Source organism: Balaenoptera acutorostrata, chromosome 17 (assembly GCF_949987535.1).
Source record: "Balaenoptera acutorostrata chromosome 17, mBalAcu1.1, whole genome shotgun sequence".
Lineage (NCBI taxonomy): Eukaryota > Metazoa > Chordata > Mammalia > Artiodactyla > Balaenopteridae > Balaenoptera > Balaenoptera acutorostrata.
This window is the reverse complement of record NC_080080.1, coordinates 79,726,397-79,739,481: the sequence shown is the minus strand read 5'-3', so window position 1 is coordinate 79,739,481 and position 13,085 is coordinate 79,726,397. Positions and strand designations below refer to the sequence as shown.

The 13,085-nt window shown below is 46.3% G+C and overlaps 1 protein-coding gene across 4 annotated transcripts in view; it reads left to right on the top strand.

The window, feature by feature from the left end:
- RGS20 (regulator of G protein signaling 20) overlaps positions 1–13,085 on the top strand; it is a 79,207-nt gene that overhangs the window by 35,346 nt on the left and 30,776 nt on the right. Inside the window, exons 2-3 of one of the 4 annotated variants that reach the window (XM_057532481.1) lie at positions 9,660–9,767; positions 11,115–11,212. The exons of the other annotated variants lie outside the window; for them this stretch is intronic. The gene's annotated coding sequence lies outside the window, so the exon portion shown is untranslated. The remainder of the gene's footprint in view (positions 1–9,659; positions 9,768–11,114; positions 11,213–13,085) is intronic. 4 annotated transcript variants of the gene reach the window in all.

Here is a 13,085-nt window from a genome sequence, read left to right as displayed (position 1 = left end):
TTTTTCCATCTAATTCTTGCCTACTAAATCCAGTGTTGAGGTTTTTATGAGCCTGTACCTGTTGTTTGTTTTTTAATCATTGATCACATTTTTCTGTCTCTTCACGTATCTAGTAATTTTTGTTGTATGTAGACATCATATATAAAGAAACCGTGTAGGTTTGGATTACATCTTCCACCAGCAAGGAATCTCCCTTGGAGGGATTTGCTCTGTGAGAATGAGTAGCTGATGACTTCAGTCCTAACAGGTCTTGAAATGGGTTGGGATGGGTTGCAGTTTTAGTAAGACTTAGGTAACCTCGGTTACTTCCCATTCCTCAGGTGTTTTCTCCTGGGCTTCGGATTTAGAGCCTAACGGGTTTCTATCTCCTCAGTCTTGAAAGACTAGGAGACTCGGTCTCACCTTCAGAGGCTTCTTTCTGCTCCTGCCTTCCCCAGGTGGCTTCCACGGTCTGGTAAAGGTCACGAGGAGGGCAGCCATGTGTCTGGGGGAGACCTTGTTATTGAAGGGAGACGTGCTCTCCCATCTGAGACTCTAGCCTCAGCCCATGCCCAGAGTCCACATACGCCCTCAGGGAAGGAGACACACGGTGACAGACTGCTCCCTGGGGAGGAGCTCTCCCTCAGACACTTTAGGTAATTCAGCCTTTTTGCCTCCACAGCTCTTTGATGTCTTTAGAAATGGGATTTCAGTTATCCATCTAACATTTTTAGTTGTTGCTCAGGAGCTGACCTATTACCATTTTTCTTGAATTAAGTTTCTTTTTCTTCTATCTTGGAATCACATTTTTTATCTTTCTATAGTATCATTTGTTTCCAATGCAATTTAGAAAACGAACATTCAAAATTTTGCCGTGTATGAATATAAAATGCAATACATGTTTTGTGAGTTTAAAGAAGGAAAAGAAGTACATTATAATCCCTGCAACTCTTCCTGCTTCAGATTGCAGTTGTGTGATGTAAAAAGCATGAGCACTGGAATGAAAGAGAACTGGGTTTGAATTTTGATTTTGCTTGGTAGTTCTGTGAGCCTCGGATTCCAAATATGTACAACGGGGATACTTACACTTACTTTATAACAAGAAATGTACAGTAGAGCGTTCACGAGAGTATTCAGTTAAGTGGTAGCTGTTATCATTATTCCTCTAATATTTATCCATCATTATTTTAGGCCCCTGAACATGGATAATCTGATTTTAAACACATATTTTGATATATTTATATCTGGTACAGATTCTAAAACTTTTACCATTCAAACAAGGTGCTGAAAAAAGTTCTTTGATATGAAATGCCTATACCTATGACTTAATATCTATGAAAATATTACTAAATAAGTTTATGCATTCATATTTTGCCAAAATCTTTGTCTTTTTAGACCAAATAAATCCAAATAAATAAATAAATAAATTTTAATGGCAGGAAGAATTACATCCAAAGTAGTCTGCTCTCAGCAAAATTCACATCTAGCTACTTGGTGTTATATCCACTAGGGTTTATTATAAGATGTTGGCAACAAGAAAACCATATTAGGAAATATGAAGAAAAGGCTAACAATATTTTCTGGAAAGGACAGCTAGTTGATCTTTGCAGAGGAGAGTCTGTGGGGTCTGTGAGTAATTTTAATGTTATCTCCATGTTATTTAAATATTTTTACAGTATATTTCCTGTTACCCCTCTGCTCTTTTATTTTGACTTCAGCATTTGTTTCTTTTTAAAAAAAGACCTCACTAATATATGGAAACAATTAAGTTCTACTCTAAATTTAGAATGGAAATAGTAGTCCCGGGGGCAGTTGGATAGTTCTAGAGTAGCAGGCCTCTCCTGATCTCCCGCCCCCTCCCCAGCCAGTGGGACAGTGTTCCGGCCTGCATCCCAGCCTGCATCCCTGAGGCCCAAGATGCATCTGTGTTTAGTTCTGTAGCGTGATAAGAGCCGGCTTTGCGGGTCTAGCATCTGACTGCACTCTTTACAATCTGTACGCAGATTTAAACCAAGGCACAAGAATTATGGGGTCTCGGGACCTCCCTGGCGGTCCAGTGGTTAGGACTCTGCATTTCCACTGCAGGGGGCACGGGTTCGATCCCTGGTCAGGGAATTAAGATCCTGCATGCCGTGCAGCGAGGCCAAAAAAAAAAAAGAATTATGGGGTCTAGTTTACAACAACCTAGAATTTATCAAATTCTCATTAGAGCTAAGTTTCCACTAAAGCAAGTTATTTCTAGACCTTTAAATGACTTGGAAGTTCTGTACTGTTCTTTTGGCAAAATGAAGTACTTATTAACAAAAACAACTGAACAGCGTACCAGACCAGGTGGAATAAATTTGGGTTAAAGGAGGGTGAATACAATGGCACAAAGAGGTATGAAAAAAAGTATGCAAAATCTAGTAACGTGCATAACTCACCTGTTCGTGGTAAACACATCTCATAAACTAACCCCCAAAAGGCATATTATTTTTTCCCTTATCTTCTAATGATCTGTTCAAAATCATGAAGGAAATAAAACTATAAATTCTAACTTAGAGCACATATTTGTTAAAATCTATCAAAAGTAGTCTGAGAATCAGGAGACTACATAGAGATTATTTTTTAATGGAAATTGGTCCCTTATGAGCCTTTTTATGCATCCCTTAGGATGGGGGTTTTATTCCTAAATCCCCGCGTCTGACTGCCTCATGTGGTCTCACCAAAGGAGAACCGAATGGCTATGGTTCCCTACAAAGGGTCCAAAATGCATCACCATTAGACATTTCAGTCCATTTCAATTTGAGAGCTGCTTGTTCAGCACACTAGCCATCGAACCCTTCATGCCGAGGGCGTGGGGACCTAAAATTCAGGAGATATTTTGGTGCAAATTGTAGAAAACCAAAACCTTGAGGAACAGAGGTCCTGTCACACACCCCCTGGGAACAGCAGACAAAAATGTCCCATGGGCCCGGCCGCCGGGAGCTGTCTTGGGAACACGAAGGCAGCATCGAACCAGGGTGACCGTGTGCTGGCCTGTCCCTTAGCCCGTTCTGATCGGCAGCAGACCACCGACGGGCGTCCCAGAACAACCCCAGTCTGTGTGACCGTAGCCTGCGCACAGCCGTGGCGCGAAGGATGCTGCTGTGCGGGTGTTGAGAGGGACCCGTGCCTGGAGCCAGGCGGCGCGGGTTTGGGTCCGCGTGGGGGCAGCTCCACAGAGTAAATGGAGTCAGAAGGTGTGGTTACCGCTACCTTTGCCCATTTAGGCCGAGGGGCAGTCGTGCATTCGTTGGAGATTGTTAGGGGAAAAAGCAGGCTCTGATAAAGAGTTGAGATTTTATTCTGGTGTCATGCATTACCATTGACGGCCACAGGAGGGGACTAACAAAGTCTGGATTCTATTTTAAAACTATTTTAGGCCTTGAGGGCCATGTGGTCTCTATTGCAACTACTCATCTCTGCCACTGTAGCCAAAAATCTGGGGGGGATAGAGCAGAGGGAGATGCATTTTGGAGGGTGTGCAGTGGGTTTGGAGAGGAGGGCGCAAGCTTACCGATTGAGTGAGGTGAAAAGAAGAGTCTAGGCGACTCCTGGGATGTGAGTGGCTGGGGCACCGTGGATGGGCTCGAAGCAGACAGGGGAGGAGACAGTGGGGGCAGGGGGTGGGACTTGAGCCCGTTTAGACGCTGGAGTCTGAGACGTCCACGAGAGCTCCAGGTGTGATGCCAGGGGACAGCTGGATTGGAGTGTTTTGAAAGCAGGGGCTGGCGGGGGGCTAGAGGCGGAAATGTGAGCTGTGGCGCTAAACTTCGGGGGCTCGTGGCGGGAAATTCTGGAGCCTATCCAGTGGCTATTTCTGCCACAGAACCTGCACCTCCTTTTCTCACGCTGTAAACAGTCTGCTGAGCATTTCTGTGTATTTATTACAGCTAACTAAGGCCCATGTCCAAAGCCAGACCAAGGCCTGTACTTCTATGGGCTGTGCACTAAGAAAGGTTTTTATATTTTTAAACATTGTTTATTTACTTATTTTATATAATATATATATAGAGAGAGAGATTGCTTTTGAGGAATTGGCTCACAAAACTTAGCAAGTCCAAAATCTTGATGGTGTGGGCCTGCAGGCTGGGGACACAGGGAAAAGTGGCAGCCCTGGCAGGTTCCCTTCTTGCTGGGCGGGGAGGAGGGTATCAGTAACTCAGGAATGGCCGAATGGAAGGAGGGCAAGGCCTGGGGGAGGGGTGAGGAGGTGCCCCCCTCCCTGGGTGCCCCACACTCCCAGCTCCTCCAGGTGTTCAGCAACGCGGAAGCTCAGTAGTTCTTAGCTTTCTTAATCGTTGGGGGAAGGAAATCGAAGAAGAAGAACATTTCGTGACACAGAAATTTTATGCAATTCAAATTTTGGTGTCCATGAATAAGGTTGTTTTTGTTTTTTTGTTTTTTTTTTTTTATTTATGGCTGTGTTGGGTCTTTGTTTCTGTGCGAGGGCTTTCTCTAGTTGCGGTAAGCGGGGGCCACTCTTCATCGCAGTGCGCGGACCTCTCACTATCGTGGCCTCTCTTGTTGAGGAGCACAGGCTTCAGACGTGCAGGCTCAGTAGTTGTGGCTCACGGGCCTAGTTGCTCCGCGGCATGTGGGATCTTCCCAGACCAGGGCTCAAACCCGTGTCCCCTGCATTGGCAGGGAGATTCTCAACCACTGCGCCACCAGGGAAGCCCCCATGAATAAGGTTTTATTGACACCCAGCCCCACGCCTTCATGTGGGTGATGTCTGTGACAGTTTTGGGGCTGATGGGGCAGTTGACGGCTGTAATGAGCCCACGGAGGCTACCGTATTTACTCTCCGGTCCTTTACAGAATACGTGGGCTGCCTCTGATCTGTAACCTAGATGTCAGTGTGGAGTATTACCAGGTTCTTGTAGGAAACTGCCTGTGTGAAAGTAAGTTCAACCAATAACAATGACATTTCTTAGAAAAATAATGTACTCTCAAGGAAAAAAAAGTAAAAATTCAGAAGGACAGACCAAAGATCCAATTAAAGATAATCTCCTATAGGAAATATAGGATTTCCTATAGGAGATCGAAGGATCTAACAAGTTTCCTTTTGGTATCCACCATTTCAACATTTAGCATTTTCATGCTAACAGAAAAGGTAATGACAGTTAACAAGCCCCAAAAGTACCAATGAAGAAGGGCCAGAGAGAAGTGATACACACAAAGGTTTTGGGGATGAGAGCTCAGATGCTGAAGGCTTTTAGGGATTCAAATTACTCACAGCCCAAAAGCTTTAAATAGGATGGGAGCTGGATATCTCATATCATTTATAATAGGATCATCGTCATAGATGAAAATTCTAACTAAAAATGTACGTGAGGCAAAGTCTGAATAGCCCAACGCTACCATTCAGTAAGGGATCATGGAGAATTTTCTGTGGGGAAAAGTAGAATCTGTGAAAAAAGAGACAAGTAGAGAAAACTTGCCCAGACAGACCTGAAAAGAGTAGAAAAGGCTAGTTAGTTACTTCTGAACATGCCTTTTTGTACCTTTTTATTATCCTTAATTTGCATATACACTAATACATTTCATAACCCATCTGCTGTAACTGGTGGAAAAGAAGTTCTTCAACCAACAGATATTCATCCAGTCCTGCTGTGTGTGAGATTTGTGCTCAGCAAACACAGTGTGGGTCGGGAGCGCCCCAGCAGACTGGGCCAGAGTGCAGCGAGCTTCCGGAGCACCGGCTGAGTTCCTGCTCTCACCTGTGAGAAGGAAAGGCCGCCTCATCCATAAGAGTTTCCACAGCTCCAGCTCATAATTTAGGGGCAAGGATAGGAAGCTTCATTATAAATGTTATTTATTAAAGACAGTTAAAACAAAAACGAATGTTACTTTTAAGAAACATGATAACCTTATAGTAAGCACACTTTAAAATATGACATCCATATAATTATAGCAATACCTTTGTCACACCCAACAAGATGAACAATATTTTAACATCATTTAATGCCTGACTATATTAGTATTCTAGGACTGCCGTAACAAAATACCACAGGCTGGGGTGGCTTAAACAGCAGACATTTATTTTCTCATGGTTCTGGAGGCTGGAAGTTCAAGCTCAAGGTGTGGGCAGGTTTGGTTCTTCCTGAGGCCCCTCTCCTTGGCTTGCAGATGGCCGCCTTCTCACTGTGTTCACATGAAATTTCAATTCACATTCTTAGGGTTTCATTGAAGCATGCGTAATACACGATACCCTGCAGGCTCTAGTTTTATTTAGATTTTCAAGGCAGAGATAGAGATAAAATATGTACGAGACTGAACACAGGGCTTACGTGGCATTAATTGCACTTACCCATTGTCTTCTCCATTAAATAAAACCTGAAATGTAAGTAGTTACCTTTTACGCATTTCTGTTTCTCAGGATGCACTTTGGGAACCCACTTCTCCCCTGCTGATTGTAGGAAAGACTATAAATATTGTAATTCTCTGGGCCAAAGAGCACTCAAGTGCTTTTAACCGGGGAAAGAGCTTGCATTCCTGACCTTGGTGCTAACCCGTGTCGATAAAGGAGAGCCCTGGGATGCTATGTAACATGCCCGGCATGTTCATCTGCATTCCGCACTGGGACGTGCAGGGAAAGGATTTCCGTGGCACTTTTTCCCCCCAAATACACACTTTAAGATTTCTGATAAATACCGTGGTTCTGGGCTATGACGTAGCATTTCCCTCCGGAGCCGGGCACCGGTCCCCTTATGGACCACGCCCCAGCGCTGTGGGATGCTCTTATCCCTGTCTCCCCAGCATTGTCTCTGTGCTCGGGCACACCAGCCCAGCACGGCCGCTGGTCCCCGCTGTCTTCTCTCTCCCTTCTTCCTTGGGTATTTTTCTTTCCTCTTCTGATGTGTCTCAGCTGTCAGTCATGGAATGCCACTGTCATACCCAACAAAATGAACAATGCCCAATTAGCTACTGTACCCGACTCAAATGAACTTCATGAAACAGAAAGTGGGAATGACTTGGCCAACAGAAGCTCAGCTCAGGCAAGTGATTTATGTAAGGTCACACCCATTAGACATGCAGAGTTCAAGGGCTTTTAGTATAGTCACAGTGTGTAACTATCACCATAATCCACTTTAGAACATTTTCCCATTTTCATCATTCTAAGAAGAAACCTACCCCCGTTAATTGTCACTCACCAAGTCTCTCTCTCCTGCAGCCCCTGGCAACCACTGATCTACTTTTTGTTTCTACAGATTTGCCTGTTCTGGACATTTCATATAAATAGAATCATATAATATGTAGACTTTTTTATCTGGCTTTTTTCATTTGGTAATGTTTGCATAGTTCACCCAGGGAATGACAGCATCGTAGAATAACAAGAAGAGCTTAGTGAGCATCTTGCTCCTTCAGTTTGCAGGTGAGAAAGCCGAAGCTCAGGGAGGTGGCCGATTGCTGAGGTCACAAAGCCTGATGGTGGGAAAGCCAGGGCTGGACCCACACCTCTTCCTGCTCCGTCCCCAGCGGGCCTTCCTCGGGCTTCCCCAGTGAAAGCATAAAACTGCTCTTTTGCTCTGATTGACAAGCCAACAAATGTACCTCCCTCTTCTCTAGTCCTCCCATCCTTAGCTTTTCTCCGCTATTTTGGTCATTGCTTGCCTTCCCTCAGAGGCAGTTTAGGTTGCTTGTAGGCTGGTGAGTGGTCAAGGTGCCAGATGTCTGAGAGTGAACAGGTAGGGGCCTGGCTAGTTGACCCCACCAAATACAGACCCAAAGGCATAGGATCAATTTGTTTATGATCTTAGAACACAATTTAAGGACTTACCATAGTCTTTTACATTAAGTGTCATCAGTAAGTACTAAGTCAGAGGAATAATTATGGCATTGGATTAGCACTTCATGGTCTCAGAGACCTTTCATGTACGTTCTCTCATTCACTACTTTTATCAAATCTCAGTGTGGCTCATATCATACAAATGAGGAGGTGGGGGGCTTAGAAAGGTGAGGGAATTTGGTCCAGGCCTCACAAGTGCAAAGGTCAACCTGGAAGGACCTCTGACTTGAAAGCCCACGATGGCTTTTCCTACGTTCCCACTACATGGACTTTTTAAAATTCTTGATTGATCGCTCATGTTTTCCAGCGATCCTTCTGTAAGTCCCAGCTGTGGGCTGGAAGCCCGAGACATGCAGGAGCCCCCAGTTAAACCCCCTTGGGCGTCTCTGGTCCTGGTCAGCGCAGGGCTGCTCGTCCCGTGATCTGACCTCATCAGGTGCCCCTCCACCCCGCCCGCTGTGCTCCCCGGGACCCAGTCAGTCATCAGCAAGACACCCCTAGTTCTCCACATTGTCCCCCGATGTCCCTCCCCTCTTGTCTCTCCCTGAAGTGTGGCATCTCTAACGAGGACAGCGCTTCTCCCACGGCCCTGGTAATCGGGGACATTTTTCTGCTGAAATTGCACCATTTACGTCCACTCCTAGAAGTCACATGGGTGTCTCTTTGCTCCTGTTGCCATTTCCAAGACACTTCCTCACTATCTTCCCCCAAACCCCTCCCTCTTAGGTCTGACCCGTGACACAACATGAGGAACTTTGAAGACATTATGCTAAGTGACGTAGGCCAGTCACAAAAAGACACATATTTTACGATTCTTCGTATCTGAGGAACCTAGAAGAGTCACATTCACAGAGACAGGGAGTAGAACAGTGGGTGCCAGGGGCTGGGGGAGGGGGGAAAGTCAGTGTTTAATGGGGACAGAGTTTCAGTTTGGGGAGAAAAAGAGCTCTGGAGGTGGATGGAGGTGAGGGTTGTTGGAAAACAGAGTGAATGCGCTTTGCGCCACTGAGCCGTACACCTAACAATGGTTAAAGTGGTGTGTTTTCTGTCACGTGCGTTTACCACAATACAGAAAACACTTCTTCCGAATGCATGTCCTAGACCGAAGCCCCAGTACCGCTCCCTCCAGTACCTGCTCGCCCTCGGGTCCCTGCCCCTCACGTAGAAGACTCTAGCATGTGGCCATCATTTCCTCTCCAGCGCCGTTCCTGTCATCATTCTCCTATTTCTTCAGCATCCTTGGCAATGACCTGTGCTGTACTCTGGTCTCCCTGCGCCTTGATTTCTCGACCCCAGAAGTCCACTGCCCTCCCCCACGTCAGCCCGCACCTCAGCCATCCCTGGAGTCGGCGATGACCGCCCGCATCTCCTGGGAAACCTCATCCTCAGACCCCATCCCCGCGCCAGGACCGTACCGCCCTTCCCGCCCGCTCGCCCGCTCTGATCCTTTCCTGCACAAGCTCCCTGGTCTCTGAGGCCTCCGGCCCATTCCCCCCTCCCTGGCCCTCACCTGTCCTCACCTGTGCTCACCTGTCCTCACCTGTCCCCAGCAGCCTCCATCCTTCCTCCTCCGCCGCACTTCCCACATGGTCCAGGGACATGCCCATCTCATTCGTGGCTGCACTTCCTTCATAGAAGCCTCACGCCCCACACGCCACGCCACAGTCCTCTCCTCAGGTGCCCCCTCCTCAGAGACCCCCCCGCTCTTCAGAGACCCCCCCGAGGCCCTGACTGTGACTGTCGTCCCCACATCATGCTCTAGGGTCTCAACCATTTCCCATCTTGGCAACACTTCTCGGACCCGTGGTTCTCCAACCTACTTGTTTTCATGGCTTGTGTCTGTTTCTCTCACTGGAACCCTTGGCAGAAGCAGTCTAGTTCACCCCCGCGGTCCAGCGCCTGCAGCGGTAATGCACACGGGGTGCTCAGTACACGTTTGTGATCAGTTCAACAGGAGAACACTTTGAAAACAAACGTAAGTCCTATTTTTAACCTCTTTACGCTAGATTTATAACTGGGTCGCTCTTTACCTGAACCTCCTGAGAAGCCGTCAAACAAAGACTTGGCATGTTTTCAACCTTTGGGAAACCATGAAACAGAGCAGCCAGGAAGGATGTTTAGAAGGGATCCCTTCTACCACTTCTCCCGATGTCTTGCTGACAGTATCCCAGGACGCTGGACAATGCGAAAGTCCTTTGCAGTAAGCGTGATTGTGCCTATCGGACACCAGATTTAGGCAAAGACCTATGTAGGGTTTCTGCATCACACAGACACCACCTCAGTCATTAGTTTTCTTTGAAAGCTTCCTCCTCATAATGCTTTCCAGTTCTGTGACACAAGGGTCAACAACGCTGGGAGGACAAGGAAAACACCTTGCAGCGGAGGAAAATCACGAAGGAACACCTAAATAGGAGAGGCGCAAGCAGGCATCTGGAGTCCGTCGTGCTTGCTTCGAGCTGGGAGGGCTTCCCAGGCCCGTGTTCACTGCCCCGTGGCCCTTGCGAGGCTCGTGCGGTCAGTGCCCTGGCCGGGGACAGGTATCCCGGTGATTATAAAAGCGGGGTCCCCCCCTTCTTCCATTACCCTGTCTCCTGCTAGCCTTTCCCGATTGCGTTTTTAGCTTTCTTTAAAATGATGCCCTACAAATAGAAAAGCGCACATAAGGTTTGGTACATTTTCACAAACCAAACACGCCTGTGTAACGAACGCCCGCACTGTACAACAGCACGTTACCAGCTCCCCGAACTCCCTCCTCAAGGCAAGCACTCTTCTGACTTCCCAAAAGCAGAGAACAGCTTTGCCAGGGTCTGTATTCTCTGTAAATATATAGAGAATATACAGATTATCATTTTAACCTTGGCTACATCTGCACTCCAGCAAGCCACCTTCCACAACGGTTAGGTCCCTGAGCCATAGCACACAAGAAACTGCGAGAAGCAAACCACATTCCCGACTGGCTTGTGCCTGTGATGTTGGCAAGGTCTGTAACCCGATGACCCAGGCTGACAACCTGGCCCTCTCCGTGCTTCTTCAGAGCCCAAGCCCGAGCAGCGTCAGGCAGCCTGGCCCTCTGTCCCTCAGCCCTCCCTTCTCAGCTGTCCAAAATGAAAATGTATTTCCCAAGCCAAAGCACATTCATCCAAAGGTCAGCTTCCTCCCTAACAAGTCTCACCACCTACAATGATGCTTCAGAAGGCAGAGTAAAAAAGAAAAACCTCAGAGGGAGAGAGGACATCCTTGCACAATTTAACCCGTTTTCTAGTGACCCGGGGCAAGCAAAGAGGCAGAGTGATTGATATGGAACCTTCCTTCCTAATCCAAGGAAGGCCCCGCGATGTGGACCCGGGCTGCGGCACGTGGAGAGAGAACAGGGGGCGGACGGGAAGGACATCCAGGAGACAGACTTCATCTGGTTTTGCTGTGAGTTGGAAGTTGAGGGTAACTTCAACTAGACAGATAGTAACGCTGCTCACCAAGGTAGAAGGAGGGAGAGGATGGGTGGGTTTGCCCGAGGAATGATAAGTTCCACCTTAGACATTAATTTTTCCACGTTGCAGATATTTTGTCCTGTTTTTTCTGTAATTTGCAATGATGGCTCAGAAATTCTTCTTAGAGAGCCTATTCCTTGCTTTACTTTATTTCCTTGAAATACTAAAAAGCTAGCAGAAATTCTCACCCAAACCTGAGAATTCACATTCTTTAGCGACTTGAAGATTGCCTGAAACAGCCCCACAGCAAAGATTCAGTAAGTGTGCAGTTCTTTCAGAGGTGCCCTGGGCTAAGCGGTCATCGGGAAGGCAGCCATCTACAGTCTCCTTGAGAAACTCCCGTGGCCTCCTGGGGTACGGAAAGCCCATGGTCAAGATTTCCATCACTACTTGGCAAAATACTCTGTAATTGTTGATTGGTATTAAGAAAGAACAAGTAGGGCTTCCCTGGCGGCGCAGTGGTTGAGAGTCTGTCTGCCGATGCAGGGCACACGGGTTCGAGCCCTGGTCTGGGAAGATCCCACATGCCGCGGAGCAACTAGGCCCGTGCGCCACAACTACTGAGCCTGCGCGTCTGGAGCCTGTGCTCCGCAACAAGAGAGGCCACGATAGTGAGAGGCCCGCGCACCGCGATGAAGAGTGGCCCCCACTTGCCACAACTAGAGAAAGCCCTTGCACAGAAACGAAGACCCAACACAGCCATAAAAATAAAATAAAATAAAATAAAATAAAAAGAAAGAACAAGTAAAAGCATGCATAATTTATTAATTTCCTTCCAATCATACTTTCTTATTATTTCTAATAATTCCCGAAGGCAGTTGTAAAAGTTGAGTCATACAATATGTTCATTTAGTAACAACAGAAGAAAAAGCCATTACTGTCATAGCCTTAAAACCTTTGGTGGTTCAAGTTACAAACTTGGCGACAGCGAGATCAACAAAATAGTAAAGATTTCCACTCAAAGTCACTGAAAAACAGATGGTCACATACGTCAGTAGTTTTTTAAAAGGTAAGGACATGTGTAAGCATCCATCTGGGAGTAATCATAATTCTAAAAAGTCTATAGTTATTATTAAGCTTTCGGTTGACTTCCCTTACTAGAACAGTGAACCAGCTTTTTCTTAAAATAGTCCCGAAATTATTCAGACAATAAAACCAAAAGAGAAAATTTTGAGAACTCATAGTTTTGCACAGAGGAAGAGTTAAGCTCTCTCCCTCTAAAACCCACTAGCTACTAAAAATTGTTAGCTGTCTGTGTCATATGAAGTGGAAGACACAGCTTTAATTTGATTTTTGGTCTATTTGTGCTGAAGTTAATGCAGGTAATTCCAGCTCGTCCTTAATATTTCATGAGCCAGAGTGAGTTGGATTTTTTCTGGTGATGAGTGTGCCACAGGATAACCTGCCAGCATTCTCAAACTTAAAACCCGCTGACTTCAAGATCCCACGAAACAGTAGAAACATTGCTGTTGACTGGATTCATTTCATTTCCCAGCTGCTAATAACAGGTGGGAGTCTTGGGCTGGTAGAGGGCCTGTTTGTGACTTAATTGGCTTCAGGTGATCAGTGTTCATGCCTGGAGCATGTGATTCAGAGAAAGATGTATTCACCTGTGGCTGTTTTCAGAGCAGGTGACTAAACCCAGAGAGGGTTCAGCAGTGAAATCTTCCCTGCTGCTTTCAGTTGGTCTGTTTTTCCAACTCCATTGTGTAGATTCTTTTTTAATTTTATTGAAGTATAGTTGATTTACTATGCTGTGTTAATTTCTGCTGTACAGCAAAGTGATTCAGTTACACATATATATA